This window comes from Struthio camelus, chromosome W, assembly GCF_040807025.1.
Source record: "Struthio camelus isolate bStrCam1 chromosome W, bStrCam1.hap1, whole genome shotgun sequence".
NCBI classification, from domain to species: Eukaryota; Metazoa; Chordata; class Aves; order Struthioniformes; family Struthionidae; genus Struthio; species Struthio camelus.
Window position 1 is genome coordinate 70,201,609 of NC_090981.1, and position 15,378 is coordinate 70,216,986.

Here is a 15,378-nt window from a genome sequence, read left to right on the forward strand (position 1 = left end):
GCAGCCCCCAGTCACCCCCAGCTCCTGCCCCCGCAGCACCACACCACTCTCCTCCCGAGAACTCCCACGGACCCCAAACACCCCAAGCCTTTCCCCGAAGCTCGCATCGGCCCCCCAGGCACCCACCAACCCTGGCCCCCAAGGGTGCCCCAAAACCTGTCCCAGGAGGCGGAGGTGTGGGGCGAAGGGTGGGGAGGGGGCTTGGGCGCGGTCTGCCGGCAGCGCGGGTCTGACCGTCCCTTTCCCCTGTGTCGCCCCCAGGGCCCCGGTTCCTCCCCGGCACGGCCGGGGTGGCACTCGCCCCCGCAGAGGCAGCCGGAGGAGCGGGGAGGCTGGCGGCCCCCGGAGCTCCTGCTGTGCGGGCCTGCCTGAGGGTGCTGGTATGCTGCAAGGAGGTTTAAAGCCGCTGGACCGAACAGACTGAAGGCCAGTTTGAGTCAGGAACAGCAAGTGCAGTCCCAAGTTATTTACTTGAGAATTGTAGCTAGGTGATGGATAGAAGAAAAATATTCCCGGACACCCAGAGGCCTCCCCCAGTCACAGACTGTGGGCACCAGCTAACCTGGGTGCCAGCTGGTCGAACCCCCCCCCACTGTGCCCTCCTATATAGCTGCCCCAAAGCCGTGGGGTTCCCTAGTCCAGTACGCGTCAATCAGTCCTCTGTTGTGTCTGACATCCACTCCGCAGGCACACGTACGCTGCACAGGGCTGTCGATATTTCCAGCAGTGACACAGCAGCCTGATGCCTCTTCTTGTCTGGGACGTGGGGTCCTTCACAGCTCTTCTGGGATATGGGGCCCTTGATGAACTCCCTGCTGCCTCTTCTGGCGTTCTCTACAAGCTCATAGATCCCTCCTCTTCCTCCTCCTCCTCCTCCTCCTCCTCCCCTGTGGTGGGGTGCAGACCAGTGGCTCTTCCTGCAAAGCTGACAGCCACATGCAGCACTACTACGCACTCAGTACTCATCTGGGATGGCACCCCCGCCCTGAGGGCCCTGCAGATTCCCACCCTTCCTGCAACCAGGCCCCCTAAAGCTGTGAAACTACTCAGAAGTCCTGCCCCGACACTCTCACAGACCCCAAAATGCCTCCAAACCCTGCTGCAACATTGTCGCTGACTCCAGACCTTCCCCTAAACTCTGTCCCCAAGCCCCAAACAATCCTAAAACCACTCCTAGACCCTGTCCCCACAGCAGCGAGGTGTCCTAATTAGAGGGTGTGATCTGTGTCCCCCTTGACTCAGTCCTGCTTTGGAGAAAAGAGAATTTGCAGCACTTCTTGGTGAAGAATGTTGGCAGGTGGGTGCACAGATGACAAACCGATTTTTCTCTCTTCTTCTGAGCCACCTCTCGGGACCCTCTGTGCCTGCAAGAGAACTCTCTAAATGCGGCTGGTCTAGGATAATTGTGCTCTGTGCAATGCTTAAGGAGAACATTAACATACAATTGCAGGCTAAGGAATAACCTAAACAAATAAAAGGCTCAGGAAAAGCCTAAGGGAACGCTGAAGGGCTATGGGAAGCCCCCAACCATACTGTAGAAAAAAGCGTGGGTCTTAGGCACGTCCTCAGAGAAGGAGAGATATGTTACTGCAACCCATAGACAATGGGTGCTATTAATTACCACCTTTAATTACCAAAAGTGTTGTGAAAGCAGAAGGGGCTAGAGATGATGCATAGCAGATTATTGACTATCGGCAAAGTTGAAACAAACAACCCCCTCTTAAAATAGAAATGGGTTAGTCCTAAGTAGCAGATGAACTTTGAGTTCATCTTTGAGTAATGTGAAGAGCAGCGGTTATGTCAATCACCCTGAAAGCCTTAGAGAAGCAGTACAAAAATCTGATACCCTCATGGCCTCATCAGTCTTTTGGGTTTGTTTGGCAGGGCAATCCACCGACGGAGGACATCTTGAAGAGAAGCAGCCTAGACCTCATGATCCAGGTGTTCACTTTGGTCATCACCTCTGAGACAAGCATCCACTTATAGGAGGAATCTAGGAGATGTATCAAAAAGGTAATAGATTCAAAACAGAGGCAAGCAAATTAAATGCTATCATTCTTCCACGCAGTTAAAGACTGAGAGAATTGTGCACTAAGCATGTGTATACAAGGGTTTGAGAAAGGATACTGGACAGTACGATAATACTGTACCAGAATAAACGTAATGTTTCATGGAAGATCGTGTAGGTAACTATTAGGTAATGTGCCTGCCTGTCTCATAACCTAGCTTTAACTGCTATATGTAATGTTTCCAGACAGTTTACCCTGTAATGTATGATGGCAAGTGCTGTGCTAAGACCTTTCCTTTAAGGAAAAGAAAAGGAAAAAGAAAAAAGAAAAAGAATATGGTAAAGAGAAAAAGAACGTGCATAAATCTAGAGCCTTTCATTGAAAGGAAAATGCAAGTTTATCTGTTTGTTATAGAGATGGAAGCAACGACAGCAAATGCTGACAAAGAGAAAAGATGGATGAGCAGTTTTTTGTGATTAATATGTAAGGGACTGCATGAAACAAGGAAGCAAAAATGCAGTGGACCCTTGATATCACCAGAAACTGCTACAGCAGGATGTGTTCTGGCATGCGTAATTAGGGTAAGTATTGATAATGACTGTTTGTTATTTCAGCCTCCCAGGGGCAAGACTGAGGACCAAGTAACCCATTCCCAGTGTGGATGTTGTTAACTGTATCTGGCTTAGCTTAGTTTTGCTTTGGTCATTTCTATTTTGTTTTGTTATCATATCTGCATATATAAAAAGGGAACGACATAATACTTACTTTTTAGATTAATTGCTATGGTTGAAGTTGAAGAGACCAGAAAAACGTAAGCAAGCTGAAGTAATAAAATCAAATGGATCCAAATGAAAGCTGTCTCCATCTCCCAACAAGAGAAACTCCATTCCTTCTGTAGAGGAAGTATCCCTATGAATAGCGATCAGGATAATAGATCACCAACATATAACAGAAGGTCTGTAAGCGTTATGAAAAGTACACTGCATACATACATTTCTCTGCATGTGACTTTATGTATCTAGGAAGGATCATATTTTATGAGCTTCAAGACAGCAAATTATTATCTTAGGTGAATGATAGTCAAGTGACCAGAGTTACCAAAGAGGAAGTGGCAGACACAAGTGTCTGAATTGTAAAATTAAGAGGTGAATTTCAGGAAGGCTCAATTGGTTGCAACCCCATGTTAATTACATGGGAATTGTGTTTGGGAAAACGGGAAGACAGGTAGATGAAAGAAAGGTTAAAGCTTTGCGGAATCAAGGCTCCTTCTCATCAGTTCCAACTTAAAGCAATTTCAGGAGGACTTAAATTCTTACAGCAGTGTTAATGTAGCTTTGGTGGTATCAGCAGACTGTGGTGGGAATTATGGGAAAGGAGTCAGAACTGTGTGCTGTCATGAGCTACAGGCTACCACCCTCAGACCTTGGTTACCACGTATCAAGAGCAGCCAGGAGAACCCAAATGGCTCTGGAGAGGTTCTCTGACAGGTCCTGATGAGGATCCCTCAGCTGTAGGAAGGTTGGCAGTGTCCTTACCGGACTTGTGAGCAATAAGCCACAATTCATGGATCAGCAAAGGAGAGCGGGAGTAGCAACTGGCAGCCTCGTGAATATGGCATTGCTATTGATAGCAGCACCACAGGCTCTGTCTGTAGCCTCACCTGCCTGTTTGCAGCTTTACTTTGGCCTGTTTATCTGGAATACCCAGTAAGGTCTAAAACGCAAATTTTCGTGGCTAGATGGGTAACCTGTGACCCCACCTGTCTTTGCCTTGCTTTGCTGCTTAACGCAATAACAGTAACTTGGGACCCCAGAATAAAAACTGTTACAATGCTTAAGGGAGGATCTGCATTTGCCCAGGTTAGGGAACCAAAATTAAAGTTTTTTGGGAAAAAAAAGCTCTAAAACGAGAATCTCCCAGTGACCTTGGTGGTCTGATTCATTTGCAGGATAATGTTCTGAGGGCCGGCAACTTGAAGATAAGCAGCTCAACCCGTTTTGTTGATTTTTGGTGATACTGTTTTAAGGAAGCATGTAAGTACCGGAGGGTCTGGGAGGGTTTTCAAACAAGACAGGGAAGAGCAAGGAAGATTTGAGAGTGTGGAAAAACTAGGTGCTATAGGTACTGAAGCTGTTAAGGGCTGAGAGAATTTGGGGTTAAGCATGTGCATATGAAAGTCTGAAAGGGGCTAATGCATGAGGAATAGTAAAATACTGTGACTGAACACAAGGATCCTCCCCAGTCTGGGCCTGTGGGTGCACCCTCGCTCTTGCAGACACAGACGCTCTGGAGGTGTAGGATACAGGCAAGCAGGCCCACAAGCGGACTTTGGGCACAGCAGCATGCAGAGAGCTCTGCATGCTCAGCAGGTGAGCAGAAGTGGAGTGTGTTGAAGGCTGTTCCGGGTTGTCTGGATCCATCCAGTTCCATTCCCTGTCCCTCTGTCCAGTTCTCCAGCTTTCTGTTTCTTTTCCCGTAGCTCTGTCCAGCACCCCGTCCCTTTGTTTAGCTACTCATTCCTCTGCCCAGCTCCCCATTCCTCTTGTACTCTTTCCATCCCTCTGTCAATATTTACATCCCTCTGACTGGCTCCCTATCACTCTATCCAGCTCTTGATCATCCTTTTCCCCTCTCTGTCCCACTACCTGCCCGCTGTCCATCTGTCCAGCTCCCCCTCCCACTGCCACTCTCTGCCGCTCTTGTCTGTCTCTTTGTACCTTTCCAGCCTTCTGTCCCCCTCTCCAGCCTTCTCTTTCTCTTTCCATCCCTCTGTTCAGCTCCCCATCCATTTGTCTCCTTATCCCTCTTTCTCCCTGTTCTATCTCATCTCTCTGACTTCCCCTCCCTCTTTTTCTCTCTCCACCTTTCGAGCTGGCTCTTCATCCTTCTCATTCTCTTCCCATTGCTCTGACTGGCTCCCTTTCCCTCTCTTCCAGTCCCCGTTCCTCTGTCTGGTTCTCCACCCTTCTCTTTTGCTTCCCGTCCCTCTGTCTGCTTCCCCTTCCCTCCTTTCCTCTCTTTATTCTTCTGTCCACTTCTACATCCCTCTTTTTCTCTCTTCTGCTCCCTGGTCCTCTGTCCAGCCCTCTATCCATTTGTCTGGCTCTCCATGCCTCTCTTTCTCTTCCTTTGTCCAGGGCCTTGACCCTGGGGCTAGGTCTCTATCCTTCTCTTTCTTTTTCCAATCATAATTGTGGGAATAGTTACGGGCCTTGGACTAGGGAGTAGTGCTAGGAGGGCTGTGCAGTTGCCTGGCCTCTCAGTAACTGTTCTGGCCTCTTTGCAGGTGCTGAAGCGTAGTCTAGCTGTGACAACGCTCCTTCGACTGCTAGCAGCTCTGCAGAGATCTGCGGCTGGCCGTGGAGGACAAGCTGTGACTTGCAGCATGGATACAGCTAAGTCCTGGGGCTGCGTTGTATGTGAGCAGGGCTGGGAGGTGGAAGGTGGTTGTCCCCTAGGTGGTTACTGGAGTCACTGGCTGTGGATGTTTGCCCATGGAGCTGAGGGGACCAAAAATATTAGTTGTCTGTAATGGAGATGAGTTAGTGCTTGCAGTGTTTCAGGTAGGTTCAGTGGAAGTGCAGCGTAGTGCGCTCTGCGGAGCAATGCTTGCACGTGCTCATGTTTGGTGGCTAAAGCCAAGCCTATAAACAGCAACTGTAACATGATTCTGATGCGCATCTTCCTGTTCTGCTGCACTTCTAAATGAATTATTACTTTATTTTGTGGGGTTGTCTTTATCAGTCAGGGTTTACAGTTTGCTGACTTAGCAATCAGGGTGCAGGATTTAAAATTTTAAAGCCTCTGCAACCATTTGGGTTCCAAGACTTGCAGTTTTTCACTTCAGGGTTTATGCCTTACTGATAAACGACAAGGGCTAAATCCTTAGGCTTCAGGGCTTACAGCTTATTACCTAAGCAGCAGGGTGCAAACCCTTCTCTGGGGTTCCTAACCTTCCCCTGTTCCCAGCGTTCAGCTTTGTGCACTGACCTGAGGTCTGGATTTGATAAGGCGCAGGCCCATCGCACTGAGAGTGGTGATGTGACAGGTGAGGTGAGAGCTGTGAAAGTGTCTTGCAGGGCTCTAGTCTGGGGTAGGGCAGTAGTGCAGACAGGCAGGATCAGAGATCAAAGATCTTCTCACCTGTCAGAGCTGAATCCTATCCCTGAAGGAAAAAGTAGAGGGGATAGGCTGTCAGCTACTCAGACGCCTGCCGCGTCAAGGGCAGCAGCAGGAGCTGACCCTTCCCCAAAGGACCGACGAACGCTGGTGCGGAGATGACTCTTCGGGTGTCACAGGGTAAGGGGAAGCATGCTGGCACTGAGCTCCATGGCAAACTCCCTCCCAGGTGTTGCTTCTGCGCAGTAAAACAATAAACAGTTGCTTTATTCTTTGCACTCGTGTCTGTGGTTCCTGCCGTCGCTTTGCCTGAAGATGATGCCCAGGGGAGGAGGTTACACATTGTGTCTGGGATTGGGAGCTGGTCCCCACATCCTTTGTTCTTGGGGGTCCCTGCGGTTCCCAGGGACCCCAGTGCTGTTCACAGGGCTCTGGGTAACTTCCCTTGCATTGCCTCGACCCTTGGGGCTCTTGGTGGAGTTTCCCATTATCCTGGGGGCAGCCAGGGCTCCGCAGGGCAGTGTGAGGGCCCCAGACTGCTCCCAGATTTGCTTTCAGCACTCTGCAACGTCTCTCATGTGTCGGTGGCGGGGGCCTGTGCGCCTGGGGCTGGGAGACACTTTCCCTGGGGACAGGGGGAGCCTGCAGGCACCGTCCCGTCAGCCGCGCTGAGCCCTGTGACATGTCCTGCTGCCCCTTCGGTGTGCACTGAGACCCTGCACTCGTACTTTGCTTTGCCCCACAGCCCTGCGTTTGCCCTCCGACGCCCTCAGGACCCCTCCGTTCACGTTCTGAGGTGCCCCCGATCCCTCTGTGTGCCCCGGGGCCCAGTGCTGGTTTTGCAGCACGCCACAAAGTTCTCTGCTGAGCTTTCTCCCCTGCCCAGGAGCTGTCCGGGTGCCTTCTGGCGCCTCCGGGCCCCGCAGAGTCCCTCCGTCTGCGCTGTCGTCGCCCGGTAACTTCCTTTTTTCCACTGTTCCTTTACGGCGGGGCTGGGAGTGGTGTCGGGAGGGCGGAGGGGTCCCAGGGGAGCCCTGCGGAGGGTCGCGGCGGTGCCGGGGATCGCGGGGCCGGGGGGCTCCGGGCTCCACGGCGGCTGCCGGGGACGGGACGGGATCGCCGCTGGGTCCAACCTCACGGAGCGCTGCTGCCCGCGGCATCCTGGGAGATGTAGTCTTCCGGCGCCGGGCGGCCATGCTGGTTTGGGAGTGCGGCATGCCGGGAGCAGTAGTCTTCCGGCGCCGGGCTTCCGGGCGGCCATTTTAGTCTGCAGAGCATTCTGGGAGATGTATTCTTCCGGTACCGAGCTTCCGGGCGGCCATGTTGTTTTGGGGGCGCGGCATGCCGGGAGCAGTAGTCTTCCGGCGCCGGGCTGCCGGGCGGCCATTTTCATCTGCGGAGCATTCTGGGAGATGTAGTGTCCCAGCACCGAGCTTCCGGGCGGCCATTTTAATCTGTTAGGCATGCCGGGAGGCGTTGGCTTCCCTTGCTGGGTTTCTGGGAGATCATGTTGTGCCTGTCGAGGTGGCAGGAGGTGCAGCTGTCAACAGGGTTCCCACCCGCTGGCCACGTCGTGCTCTGTGGCAGCCAGGAGCTGCCGTTCCAGGTGCCTGTGCCTCCTCAGCACTGCAGCAGTGGGCCAGTGTGTCTGTTCCTTACTTGTCATGTCATGGGGGAAGGACTATATGCTGCCGTGAAGAACTACGGGCTGCTGCCCTCAGACCTCTGTCAGTTATCGCGTGTCAGGAGCGGCCAGGAGAATCCAAATGCCAGCGGAAAGGTTCTCTGCCCGGTCCCGAAGAGGAGCCTTCGGCCGTAGGAAGGTTGGCAGCGTCCTTACCGTGACCCGTGAGCCACGCTTCGTGGACCAGCAAAGGAGAGGGGGGAGTAGCGCCTGGTAGCCCAGTCGCTATGGCATCGCTGGCGCTAGCAGGCCCGCGAGGTCTGTGTGAAGCCTCACCTGCCTGTCTGGAGCTTTATTTTGGTCTGTTTACCCGGAGTAACCGGCGAGGCCTAAAATGAGAATTTAGGATGGCTAGATGGGTAACCTGTGACCCGACCTGTCCTCGCCTTGCTTTGCTGCCTAGCAGCAAGTAATAACGGGAACTTGGGACCCCAGAATAAAAACTGTTGCAGTGCTTAAGGGAGGACCTGCGTTTGCCCAGGTTAGGGAACCGTAATGAAAGCTTGGGGGGGGGGGGGAGCGGGAGGGGGGAGAGGAAGCTCCAAAACAGGAACCTCCCGGTGACCTTGGTGGTTTGATTCATTTGCAGAATAGTGTTCCGAGGGCCAGCAACCTGAGGAGGAGCCGCTCGACCCGTTTTGTTGATTTCGGTGATGCTGTTTTAAGGAAGCACGTAAGTACAGAAGAGCTCTGGGAGGGTTTTCAAACAAGACGGGGAAGAGCGTGGGAAAGCTAGGTGCCGTGAGTACGGAAGTTGTTAAGGGCTGAGAGAATTTGGGGGGTTAAGCGTGCGCACGTGACGGTCTGAAAGGGGCTGATGCACAAGCAGTAGTAAAAGGGCGTGACGGAGTGCAAGGTTCCTCCCCGGTGTGGGCCCGTGCGTGCGCCCTCGCTCTCGCGGACGCAGGCGCTCTGGAGGCGCAGGGATTCGGGCAAGCAGGCCCACAGGCGGACTTGGGGAAAACGGTGTGCAGAGCGCTCGGCGGGTGAGCGGGGCTGGAGCGGGTCGAGGGCTGTCCCGGGCGGGCTGCCTGGGTCCATCCGGTTCTGCTCCCTGTCCCTCTGTCCAGCTCTCCATCTTTCTCTTTCTTTCCCCATAGCTCTGTCCGGTGCCCCATCCCTTTGTTTAACTACTCGTTGCTCTGCCCAGCTCCCCATCCCTCTTGTACTCTTCCCGTCCCTCTGTCAATACCTGCTTCCCTCTGTCTGCTTCTCCATCCCTCTGACTGGCTCCCTATCGCTCTGTCCAGCTCTTCGTCGTCCTCTTTCTCTCCCGATCCCACTACCTGCCTGCTGTCCCTCTGCCTGGCTCCCCATCCCTCCACCACCCCCCCCAACTGCTCTGTCTATCTGCCTCTTCATACCTCTCTTTGCCCCTTCAGCCCTCCATCCACCTCTCCAGTCTTCTCTGTTTCCATCCCTCTGTTCAGCTCCTCATCCATCTATTTGCCGCCTCCTTATCCCTCTTTTCCCCTGTACCATCCCATCTCTCTGTCCGACTTCCCCTCTCTCTTTTGGGGGGTTTAGTACCTTTTTTGGCAGACAATCGCGTGTCCCTTTAGGCCCCAGGAAGCAGAAAGTTCTGACCTGACAGCAAAGTATTTGGTCTTTTTAACGCTCTTGCGGCTGAAGGTGACTCCTAATGAAAAGCAATGAGAATTCTGAGGATTCACTGGAAACGTAAGAGACAGTATCTGCCCTTTTTAAAAGGCTGTGTGCTTCCGCTAATAATACCTGTAGTAATCAAGCCACTAGATTTTTCTGACAATAAGAGCCTTTAAGCTGCGATCGCTACTCGAAAAGTCCAGATATTTTAGAAACTGAACGAGCCTTCTGAGCTTGCTGACTGCAGTACCTCGAAAGATGATCAGAGTGCTGATGTTTTCATGCTTTAGTGTGGTAGAGATGCTCTGTGCAAACATCCCTTGTGTTTAATCTTCAAAACTGCGCAGACTGTCACGGAGCTCTCTTTTGACTATCTACTTTGCGTAACAAACAGAAAGGCAGGAGGTTGACAGTGCTAAATGAGTAAGGTCATTGCTTGTTTAGGGGTTGCAAATTTTATGGAATTTTGTCCTTTTAAATCTCATCTAGAATATGCTTGCAAAAAATCCCTGGGAAGAAAACAAGGAGTATAAGCAGCTTTTTAATATTATTAGCAATACTTACACGTTCTGGATGGGTTCTTAGGGTCCCCCATGGTCTTCTGCCCTCCCCATTACCCCCAAATTTACCCATTTTGCAGTGTTTTGGCACTTATTTTGCTCTTTCTTGTCCCGAAGCAGGTCAGGGTTTGGTGTGGACAGAGGGGGGAAGGAGCCAGCTGTGGGTAAATGGGCCCTGGATGGCATCGCGGGGACACGGCGAATCCTGGCACAGCCCATCTTCAGCACGGGGAGAGGCCGGAGTGCTGCCGTGATGAGTGCTGAGAAAGGTACCTCTCTTTGGATTATGTGCACCCCAGAGCCCACCTTCTGGCCTTTCATTCTCCCCCGATCCCTCCTGTCAAGTATTTGTGCTCTGCGGATGCCTGAGTTTGGCTTTTTGTGACTTGTAGGTTCCTCCGCTGAGGTTCTTTTTGCCCCTGAGGTCCTCCCTTTCACCATCTTGTCCCCACAGAACCCTGAATTGTTTCTTCTCCCTCGCCCAGCCCACAACATCCCTTCCTTTTCCTTTTCTTTTTTGCTGCCCCTCGATCCTTCCTTTTGCAATTTTGCACCACCAGTTCACTCTGTTAAGCTCTTCTCTCTTTTGGGCTTTTTGCACCCCCCACCCCCCACCCCCTTTGTAAAGCTTTTTTTGTGCCGCTTACAAGCTTCTGGCTTTTTTTCCCCTGAGAAGCCTTCCTTCTGGCTTTGTGTGTCAGCACCCTCCCCTTTTTGAATAAAGCAGAGATTAAAGGCAAACTCGGTATCTCTTTATGCAGCTGCAACCCTTTGGAGGGGAAGCAAATACGTTATTGTGGTTTGTAGTATTTCTGGGCTAACTCTGGGGAAATCCTCATCACAGTTTGGATTTTTTGTTGTTGTTTCTATAAGTTCGTTGCTTTGAAAGTTTGAAACTAGTATTCGTTTGGCTTACTGCCTTACTGTCATAACTGAGCGTAAAGCAGAGATTGTGTTGCCATTGCATATGACCTCCCTCATATGGTGCTTGCGTTCATATACGTGTGTTCTCCCCAGGAGTACTCTTGCCTTTTCCTTTCCTTTAGTAAACAAACGCCTTTCTGAGCCAATACCGAGCAACACGGTGGATGTGCTTCTAGCGCTAACGTCGCGTCGCAGGAGGCAGCTGAGAGCAGTCGATAAGCCGGTGCTCTAGACATGCAAAGGCAGGAAGAAGCGGACTAGCTATTGAGCTTCCCTCGAGAGCAGAGGAAGAGGAGAAGAAACCCAGGGGGCGGTCATACGCCCGCTGACGATTCCGGAGGCTTTGCCTTGCAATGCGTTTCTCCTGGTAGGCGGCAGCACTCATTGCCCGTGGCGGGTAAGGGCCGGAACCACCTTGCGCTGAGGGCTCAGCAGAACCAGAGAGGCGAGGGTGTCCCTGGGGTGGCTGCGGGTGCCTGGATTTCTCCGGCCCACCTCAAGGCATGCGTTGCGGGGAGAAAAGGGTGCGGGCTTTCAGGGGCCTGGCAGTGCTCTGCTCCGTGCGGGCACAGGGCAGGGTCTGCCCTGAACACATGTTTGCCTCTCCCTGTCTTTGTTTTAATTCCTGCCTTTAGGGCTGAGGTTCCTCCCCAGAGCAGACTTGTACGTGTGCCCTCGCTCGTGTAGATGCAGATGGCCTGGAGGTGTGGGGAGGCAGGCTGTCCCGCGAGAAGGACTTTTGCGCGGCGTCCCGGGGAGGATAGCTGCGATGTACCTCGTGCACCCAAGGGTGTTGGTAAGCGACAAGATAACAAGTGGCTGTTTCCTGGTCACTCCCCTCACTAGAGAAAAATCGATTTACAGATTGGCTTTCACATGGAGAGAGAAACAGTACACCTTTCCTCAGGTCTGGTTGGGGTTTCACAGTGTGCCTGCACTAACACGTGGTCGTTGTCAGAGACGGTTTAGACGGGTTGCCTGCAGAGAGGTAGGAAAGGCATTACCTTTCGTGGACAGTGCTGTGGTGGGCAGAGCTACGGACGAAGAGGTGTGAGAGCGAGGTGCCTGAGCCTTAAAACTGACTGGAAGGGACAGGATTCAAGGCCGGTTGGTGCACAGCACACAGCGCAACGCCAGGCTCATTACAAAGGTACTGTAATTGGGGAAACGGCCCGCTGACAGAAGAAGAAAGGTTAAAGCTCTGTGTGAAATAAAGGGTCCTTCCCATCAGTGCTGAGGAAGAGGGTCGCGTTTCTTAGAGCAGCATATCCGTCGTTTTTCTGGTAGCAGCAGAGCACCGCAGTGGGAGGTTCTGGAAGAGTCAGGAGCAGAACTGGCAGGAGGCTCTTTTCCCTGTCCGGATGGAAAAACGGCTGTAAGCACGCTTGCCAGAAACCGAGGAGGCCGAGGACGAGGCCCGGCTGGGGCCCTTGCCTTGGGCCCTGACTGCGGGCACCCGGCGCGCCCTGCCACCCGAGGCCTGCTCGCCCCAGGCGCGACTGCCACCGCCACCACCCCTCGGCGCTGCTGCGCCCCGGTGCTGCACCGCCGCCGAGACACGGGGTGCTCGTGAGGTCCCCGCCACCGTCTCCTCCTGCAGGACACAGGTGCCCGGGGGGAGGGTACGAAAGGGTCGGGGCGGCCCGACCGGAGGGTGCGGGGAGCGGCGGCGGCCGCTGCCGGCCTAGGCCAGCGGGGTCGCGCATGCGCACTGGATCAGACCGGCTCGCGGCTGCGGCAAGCGGAGTGGCGCATGCGCATTGGGGGGCGACCCGCTTACTCCCTGCTGCCCTCAAGTGACTACGAACCGGTACTGCAGGCAGGGGATTAACGCATGCGCACTGCTCCAGATGTGCTCCATGCTGCCCTCGGGTGATACCACCCCAATAGTGCAGCCAGCCGACGAACGCATGCGTCCTGGACGCATCGGTTCCTTGGTGCCCCTCGAGCGATGAAAGCCTGCCAGCCAACCAGCCGCCTCGCGCATGCGCGCCGCCCCGACACTGCTCCCTGCGGCCCTCAGCTACGAACAGCGTAGTACTGCAGGCAGCCGCAGCGCGCAGGCGCACTTGCTCGGCGTGGCTCGCTGGTGCCCTCGGCTGGCCAGAAATCGGTACTGCAGCCCGAAAAATCAGTACTGCAGCCGAAGCGGGGCGCAGGCGCAGTGGTTTCGGCGTGGCTCGTTGGTGCCCTCGGCTGGCCAAAAATCGGTACTGCAGCCCGAAATATCGGTCCTGCAGGCGAAGCGGGGCGCAGGCGCAGTGGTTTCGGCGTGGCTCGTGGGGGCCCTCGGCTGGCCAGAAATCGGTACTGCAGGCGAAGCGGGGCGCAGGCGCAGTGGTTTCGGCGTGGCTCGTTGGTGCCCTCGGCTGGCCAGAAATCGGTACTGCAGGCGAAGCGGGGCGCAGGCGCAGTGGTTTCGGCGTGGCTCGTGGGTGCCCTCGGCTGGCGAGAAATCGGTACTGCAGGCGAAGCGGGGCGCAGGCGCAGTGGTTTCGGCGTGGCTCGTTGGTGCCCTCGGCTGGCCAGAAATCGGTACTGCAGCGCGAAAAATCGGTACTGCAGGCGAAGCGGGGCGCATGCGCACTGGGTTTCGGTGTGGCTCGTTGGTGCCCTCGGCTGGCGAAAAATCGGTACTGCAGGCGAAGCGGGGCGCAGGCGCAGTGGTTTCGGCGTGGCTCGTTGGTGCCCTCGGCTGGCCAGAAATCGGTACTGCAGGCGAAGCGGGGTGCATGCGCAGTGGTTTCGGCGTGGCTCGTTGGTGCCCTCGGCTGGCCAGAAATCGGTACTGCAGGCGAAGCGGGGCGCATGCGCAGTGGTTTCGGCGTGGCTCGTTGGTGCCCTCGGCTGGCCAGAAATCGGTACTGCAGGCGAAGCGGGGCGCATGCGCAGTGGTTTCGGCGTGGCTCGTTGGTGCCCTCGGCTGGCCAGAAATCGGTACTGCAGGCGAAGCGGGGCGCATGCGCAGTGGTTTCGGCGTGGCTCGTTGGTGCCCTCGGCTGGCGAAAAATCGGTACTGCAGGCGAAGCGGGGCGCAGGCGCACTGGGTTTCGGCGTGGCTCGTTGGTGCCCTCGGCTGGCGAAAAATCGGTACTGCAGGCGAAGCGGGGCGCAGGCGCACTGGGTTTCGGCGTGGCTCGTTGGTGCCCTCGGCTGGCCAGAAATCGGTACTGCAGGCGAAGCGGGGCGCATGCCCACTGGGTTTCGGCGTGGCTCGTTGGTGCCCTCGGCTGGCCAGAAATCGGTACTGCAGGCGAAGCGGGGCGCAGGCGCACTGGGTTTCGGCGTGGCTCGTTGGTGCCCTCGGCTGGCGAAAAATCGGTACTGCAGGCGAAGCGGGGCGCAGGCGCACTGGGTTTCGGCGTGGCTCGTTGGTGCCCTCGGCTGGCGAAAAATCGGTACTGCAGGCGAAGCGGGGCGCATGCGCAGTGGTTTCGGCGTGGCTCGTTGGTGCCCTCGGCTGACCAGAAATCGGTACTGCAGCCCGAAAAATCGGTACTGCAGGCGAAGCGGGGCGCAGGCGCAGTGGTTTCGGCGTGGCTCGTTGGTGCCCTCGGCTGGCCAGAAATCGGTACTGCAGCCCGAAAAATCGGTACTGCAGGCGAAGCGGGGCGCATGCGCACTGGGTTTCGGCGTGGCTCGTTGGTGCCCTCGGCTGGCCAGAAATCGGTACTGCAGGCGAAGCGGGGCGCATGCGCACTGGTTTCGGCGTGGCTCGTTGGTGCCCTCGGCTGGCCAGAAATCGGTACTGCAGGCGAAGCGGGGCGCAGGCGCAGTGGTTTCGGCGTGGCTCGTTGGTGCCCTCGGCTGGCCAGAAATCGGTACTGCAGGCGAAGCGGGGCGCATGCGCAGTGGTTTCGGCGTGGCTCGTTGGTGCCCTCGGCTGGCCAGAAATCGGTACTGCAGGCGAAGCGGGGCGCATGCGCACTGGGTTTCGGCGTGGCTCGTGGGTGCCCTCGGCTGGCCAGAAATCGGTACTGCAGCCCGAAATATCGGTCCTGCAGGCGAAGCGGAGCGCAGGCGCACTGGGTTTCGGCGTGGGTCGTTGGTGCCCTCGGCTGGCCAGAAATCGGTACTGCAGGCGAAGCGGGGCGCAGGCGCACTGGGTTTCGGCGTGGCTCGTTGGTGCCCTCGGCTGGCCAGAAATCGGTACTGCAGCGCGAAAAATCGGTACTGCAGGCGAAGCGGGGCGCAGGCGCAGTGGTTTCGGCGTGGCTCGTGGGTGCCCTCGGCTGGCCAGAAATCGGTACTGCAGCGCGAAAAATCGGTACTGCAGGCGAAGCGGGGCGCATGCGCAGTGGTTTCGGCGTGGCTCGTTGGTGCCCTCGGCTGGCCAGAAATCGGTCCTGCAGGCGAAGCGGGGCGCATGCGCACTGGGTTTCGGCGTGGCTCGTGGGTGCCCTCGGCTGGCCAGAAATCGGTACTGCAGCCCGAAAAATCGGTACTGCAGGCGAAGCGGGGCGCATGCGCAGTGGTT

General features: G+C 55.5%; 2 long non-coding RNA genes across 4 annotated transcripts; one reads left to right on the forward strand and one right to left on the reverse strand.

Moving 5' to 3' along the window:
- Nucleotides 1-443: 443 nt before the first annotated feature.
- LOC104139073 (uncharacterized) lies at nt 444-7,324 on the reverse strand. 3 transcript variants are annotated; one of them, XR_011137522.1, is made up of 3 exons: nt 2,775-7,324; nt 1,847-1,993; nt 444-917 (listed from the first exon to the last, which is right to left on the reverse strand). It is a non-coding gene; the product is annotated as an uncharacterized lncRNA (long non-coding RNA). The 3 variants fall into 3 exon arrangements; XR_693043.2 differs by having other exon boundaries at nt 444-925; XR_693038.2 differs by lacking the exon at nt 444-917 and adding an exon at nt 938-1,364.
- A 236-nt stretch (nt 7,325-7,560) lies between these two features.
- Nucleotides 7,561-10,940, forward strand: LOC138064223 (uncharacterized). The gene is made up of 3 exons (XR_011137500.1): nt 7,561-7,951; nt 8,402-8,485; nt 10,095-10,940. It is a non-coding gene; the product is annotated as an uncharacterized lncRNA (long non-coding RNA).
- The last annotated feature ends 4,438 nt before the right edge of the window (nt 10,941-15,378 follow it).